Below are 6,111 nucleotides of genomic sequence, written 5' to 3' on the forward strand. Positions count from 1 at the left end.
ACCCAAAACAACAAAGTAAATGGCAACAGGATCATACTTATCAATAAATACCTTAAATGTAAATGGGTTGAATGCCCCAACCAAAAGACAAAGCCTGGTTGAATGCATACAAAAACAAGACCCCTATTTATGCTGTCTACAAGAGACCCACCTCAAAATAAGGGACACATACTGACTGAAAGTGAAGGGCTGGAAAAACATATTTCAGCAAATGGAAACCAAAAGAAAGCAGGAGTGGCAATACTCATATCAGATAAAATTGACTTTGAAATAAAGGCTGTGAAAACAGACAAAGAAGGACACTACATAATGATCAAAGGATCAATCCAAGAAGAAGATATAACAATTATAACTATATATGCACCCAACACAGGAGCACTGCAATATGTAAGGCAAATGCTAGCAAGTATGAAAGGGGAAATTAACAGTAACACAATAATAGTGGGAGACTTTAATACCCCACTCACACCTATGGATAGATCAACTAAACAGAAAATTAGGAAGGAAACACAACCTTTAAATGATACAATGGACCAGTTAGACCTAATTGATATCTATAGAATATTTCACCTCAAAACAATGAATTTCAACTTTTTCTCAAGTGCACACAGAACCTTCTCTGGGATAGATGGCATCCTGGGCCATAAATCTAGCCTTGGTAAATTCAAAAAAATTGAAATAATTCCAAGCATCTTTTCTGATCACAGTGTGGTCAACTACAGGAAACAAAGCTATTAAAAATACAAACAGGTGGAGGCTAAACAACACACTTCTGAATAACCAACAAATCACAGAAGAAATCAAAAAAGAAATCAAAATATGCATAGAAATGAGTGAAAATGAAAACACAACAACCCAAATCTATGGAACTCAGTAAAAGCAGTGCTAAGGGGAAGGTTCATAGCAATACAAGCTTACCTCAAGAAACAAGAGAAAAAGAAAAAAAAAAAAATTACCTAACTCTACACCTAAAGCAACTAGAAAAGGAAGAAATGAAGAACCCCAGGCAGGGTTAGTAGAAGGAAAGAAATCATAAAAATTAAGGCAGAAATAGATGAAAAAGAAACAAAGGAGACCATAGCACAAATCAACAAAACTAAAAGCTGGTTCTTTGAGAAGGTAAATAAAATAGACAAAGCATTAGCCAGAGTCATTAAGAAAAAAGGGAGAAGAATCAAATCAACAAAATTAGAAATGAAAATGGAGAAATCACAACAGACAACACAGAAATACAAAGGATCATAAGAGACTACTATCAGCAACTATATGCCAATAAAATGGACAACTTGGAAGAAACGGACAAATTCTTAGAAAAGTATAACTTTCCAAAACTGAACCAGGAAGAAATAGAAAATCTTAACAGACACATCACAAGCACAGAAATTGAAACTGTAATCAGAAATCTTCCAGCAAACAAAAGCCCAGGACCAGACAGCTTCACAGCTGATTTCTACCAAAAATTTAGAGAAGAGCTAACACCTATCCTACTCAAACTCTTCCAGAAAATTGCAGAGGAAGGTAAACTTCCAAACTCATTCTATGAGGCCTCCATCACCCTAATACCAAAACCAGACAAAAATACCACAAAAAAAGAAAACTACAGGCCAATATCACTGATGAACATAGATGCAAAAATCCTTAACAAAACTCTAGCAAACAGAATCCAGCAACATATCATACATCATGACCAAGTGGGATGCAAGGGATTCTTTAATATCCCCAAATCAATCAATGTGATACACCACATTAACAAATTGAAAGATAAAACCATATGATTATCTCAATAGATGCAGAGAAAGCCTTTGACAAAATTCAACATCCATTTATGATTCCCCCCCCCCCCAGAAAGCAGGAATAGAAGGAACATACCTCAACATAATAAAAGCCATATATGATAAACCCACAGCAAACATTATCCTCAATGGTGAAAAATTGAAAGCATTTCCCCTAAAATTAGGAACAAGACAAGGGTGCTCACTCTCACCACTATTAGTCAACATAGTTTTGGAAGTTTTAGCCACAGCAATCAGAGAAGAAAAAGAAATAAAAGGAATCCAGATTGGAAAAGAAGAAGTAAAACTCTCACTGTTTGCAAATGACACGATCCTCTACAGAGAAACCCTAAAGACTCCACCAGAAAATTACTAGAACTAATCAATGAACATAATAAAGTTGCAGGATATAAAATTAGCACACAGAAATCCTTTGCGTTCCTATACACTAACAATGAGAAAACAGAAAGAGAAATTTAGGAAACAACTCCATTCACCGTTGCATGAAAAGAACAAAATACTTAGGAATAAATCTACTTAAAGAAATAAAAGACATATATATAGAAAACTATAAAACACTGATGAAAGAAATCAAAGAGGACACAAATAGATGGAGAAATATACCACATTCATGGATTGGAAGAACCAATATAGTGAAAATGAGTATACTACCCCAAAGCAATCTATATATTTGATGCAATCTCTATCAAGCTACCAATGGTATTTTTCAGAGAATTAGAACAAATAATTTCACACTTCGTATGGAAATACAAAAAACCTTGAATAGCCAAAGCAATCTTGAGAAAGAAGAATGGAACTGGAGGAATCAACCTGCCTGACTTCAGGCTATACTACAAAGCTACGGTCATCAAGACAGTATGTTACTGGCACAAAGACAGGAATATAGATCAATAGAACAAAATAGAAAGCCCAGAGAGAAATCCACACACCTATGGACACCTTATCTTTTACACAGGAGGCAAGAATATATAATGGAGAAAAGATAAGCTCTTTAACAAGTGGTACTGGGAAAACTGGTCAACCACTTGTAAAAGAATGAAACCAGAACACTTTCAACACCATACACAAAAATAAACTCAAAATGGATTAAAGATCTAAATGTAAGACCAGAAACTATAAAACTCCTAGAGGAGAACATAGGCAAAACACTCTCTGACATAAATCACAGAAGGATCCTCTATGACCCAACTCTCAAAGTAATGGAAATAAAAGCAAAAATAAACAAATGGGACCTAATGAAACTTAAAAGCTTTTGCACAACGAAGGAAACTATAAGCAAGGTGAAAAGACAGCCTTCAGAATGGGAGAAAATAAAAGCAAATGAAGCAACTGATAAAGAATTAATCTCAAAAATATACAAGCAGCTCCTGCAGCTCAATTCCAGAAAAATAAATGATCCAATCAAAAACTAGGCCAAAAAAAAAAAAAAAAAAAAATTAAAAAAAAAAAAAAAAAAACACAAAAACTAGGCCAAAATGCTAAACAGACATTTCTCCAAAGAAGACATACAGGTGACTAACAAACCCATGAAAAGATGCTCAACATCACTCATTATCAGAGAAATGCAAAGCAAAACCACAATGAGGTACCATCTCACACCAGTCAGAATGACTGTTATCAAAAAATCTACAAACAATAAATTCTGGAGAGGGTGCAGAGAAAAGGGAACCCTCTTACACTGTTGGTGGGAATGCAAACTAGTACAGCCACTATGGAGAACAGTGTGGAGATTCCTGAAAAAACTGGAAATAGAACTGCCATACGACCCAGCAATCACACTGCTGGGCATACACACCGAAGAAACCAGATCTGAAAGAGACACGTGTACCCCAATGTTCATCACAGCACTGTTTATAATAGCCAGGACATGGAAGCAACCCAGATGTCCATCAGCAGATGAATGGATAAGAAAGCTGTGGTACATATACACAATGGAATATTACTTAGCTATTAAAAAGAATGCATTTGAATCAGTTCTAATGAGGTGGATGAAACTGGAGCTTATTATACAGAGGGAAGTAACTCAGAAAGAAAAACACCAATACACTATACTAACGCATATATATGGAATTTAGAAAGATGGTAACGATGGCCTTACATGTGAGACAGCAGAAGAGATACAGATGTAAAGAACAGTCTTTTGGACTCTGTGGCAGAAGGCGAGGGTGGGTTGATCTGAGAGAACAGCATTGAAACATGTATATTATCATATGTGAAGCAGATTGCCAGCCCAGGTTTGATGCATGAGACAGAGTGCTCATGGCTGGTGCACTGGGATGACCCTGAGCGATGGAATGGGGATGGAGGTGGGAGGTGGGTTCAGGATGGGGAACACATGTATACCCGTGGCGGATTCATGTCAATGTATGGCAAAAACCACTACAGTATTGTAAAGTAATTAGCCTCCAATTAAAATAAATTAATTTTTAAAAATTAACATGAGCTAGCCAATAACAGAATAAAACTCCAACCTCTAATAAGCAGGAAAAAAAGAGAGAAATCTAGGCTTCTAGGTCAATGGTGAAATCATTTTATCAACTTTTAAAAACCCCACTAGTAAAACAAGTTGCCTTTAAACATTTGAAAAGATGCTCAACCTCACTCACTTAAAAAAAAGAAACATAAGCAAATTAGATCCACAATGAAATACCACTTTTCATCTTCAGGTTGGCAGATATCAAAAGATTTCACAACAGCAAGAGAGGCAGGAAACCAGCCCTCTTCCACACAACAGTCGGAGACACTGCAGTTGGCCACAGGCTCTGTGGGGCCACTTCAGCAGTGTTTGTAACACCTGAAAACGCATCTACCTTTGGGTAGCAGCTATTCTTTGTCTACAAAGTTATCTTACAGATACATTCCCGCTTGTGGACAAAAACACACCTTTGTGGTTTGAGGCAGTTACTCACCTCCCTGCACTGTGTCAGAGGATTACCATGAGGATTAAATGATATAATGAATGGAAAGAATTTTAAAAGAAAGCCTGGTACATAGTAAGTGCTCAGCAAACACTGGCTGTCATTATTACAGCATCGTTCATGGCAGCAAAACATTGGAAATGACATAAATGTCTGTCAATAGGGAACTCATAAAATAAGCTTTGTCTTATATTGGAAAATTCCAAAGATTTTAAATACAACGCACATACTCTCTAAACAGTGCTATGGAGTGATCTTCTAGAAATACTGTTAAATGGAAAGAAAGTGAAGTGTAGAAGAATGCTTGTGGTTTGTTACTGTCACTGTGTGTGGAGTGTGTCTATAAGTGTACAGTCTCTCCAGGGATGAAGTCACAAGAAACAGGTAACAGTGCTGATTCCTGGAAGTGAACCTGAGAGGCAGGATCTCAGGGGCTACTGTGTAACATCTTGTACCTTTTATATTGTCCACTATAGGGATGTATTCCCTAGTCACAAACAGATAAACTGGGGTATATGTCAAAAGGGCTTCCCTGGGGGCTCAGTGGTAAAGAGCCACTGCAGAAGACATGGGTTCAATCCTTGGGTTGGGAAGATCCCTTAAGGAAATGGCAATACTCTAGCATTCTTGCCTGGAAATTCCATGGACAGAGGAGCCTGGTGAGCTACAGTCAATGAGGTCACAAAAAGAGTTGGACATGACCCAGCAACTAAACAACAACATGTCCAAAAAGTTGAAAACAGGGACTCAAACAGATACTTGTATGTCATTGTTTATATGAGCATTCCTCATAATTGCCAAAAGGTGGAGACAACCCAAATGTTTATTGATAGGTGAATGTATAAACAAAATGTGGCTTATCTATGCAAAGAAATACTTTCATTATTCAGTCATTCTGATTCTTTTTGACCCCATAGACTGTAGCCCACCAGGCTCCTCTGTCCATGGGATTCTCCAGGCAAGAATATTGGAGTGGGTTGCCATGCCCTCCTCCAGGGGATCTTCCCATCCCAGGGATGGAACCCATGTATCTTATATCTCTTGCATTGGCAAGAAGGTTTTTTACCACTAGCGCCACCAAGTGAAATAAGCCAGTCACAAAAGGACAAATACTTGTATGATTCCACTTACATGAGACACCTAGAATAGCCAAATTCACAGAAAAAGAAAGTAGTATAGTGGCTGGGGGGAGGAGGAGTGGAAAATTACTGTTTAGTGGGTACAGAATTTCAGATGGGGTTGAAAAAGTTCTGAAGATGGATGGTAGTGATGATTATACAATAAAGTGAACTTAATGCCATTGAATTGTACATTAAAATGGTAAAATTTATATCATGTACATTTTATCATAAGGAACAAATGCACAATTTTAATAATAAAATAGCCATTTTTTACTTTGA

The sequence above is a fragment of the Muntiacus reevesi genome, chromosome 3 (assembly GCF_963930625.1).
Source record: "Muntiacus reevesi chromosome 3, mMunRee1.1, whole genome shotgun sequence".
Lineage (NCBI taxonomy): Eukaryota > Metazoa > Chordata > Mammalia > Artiodactyla > Cervidae > Muntiacus > Muntiacus reevesi.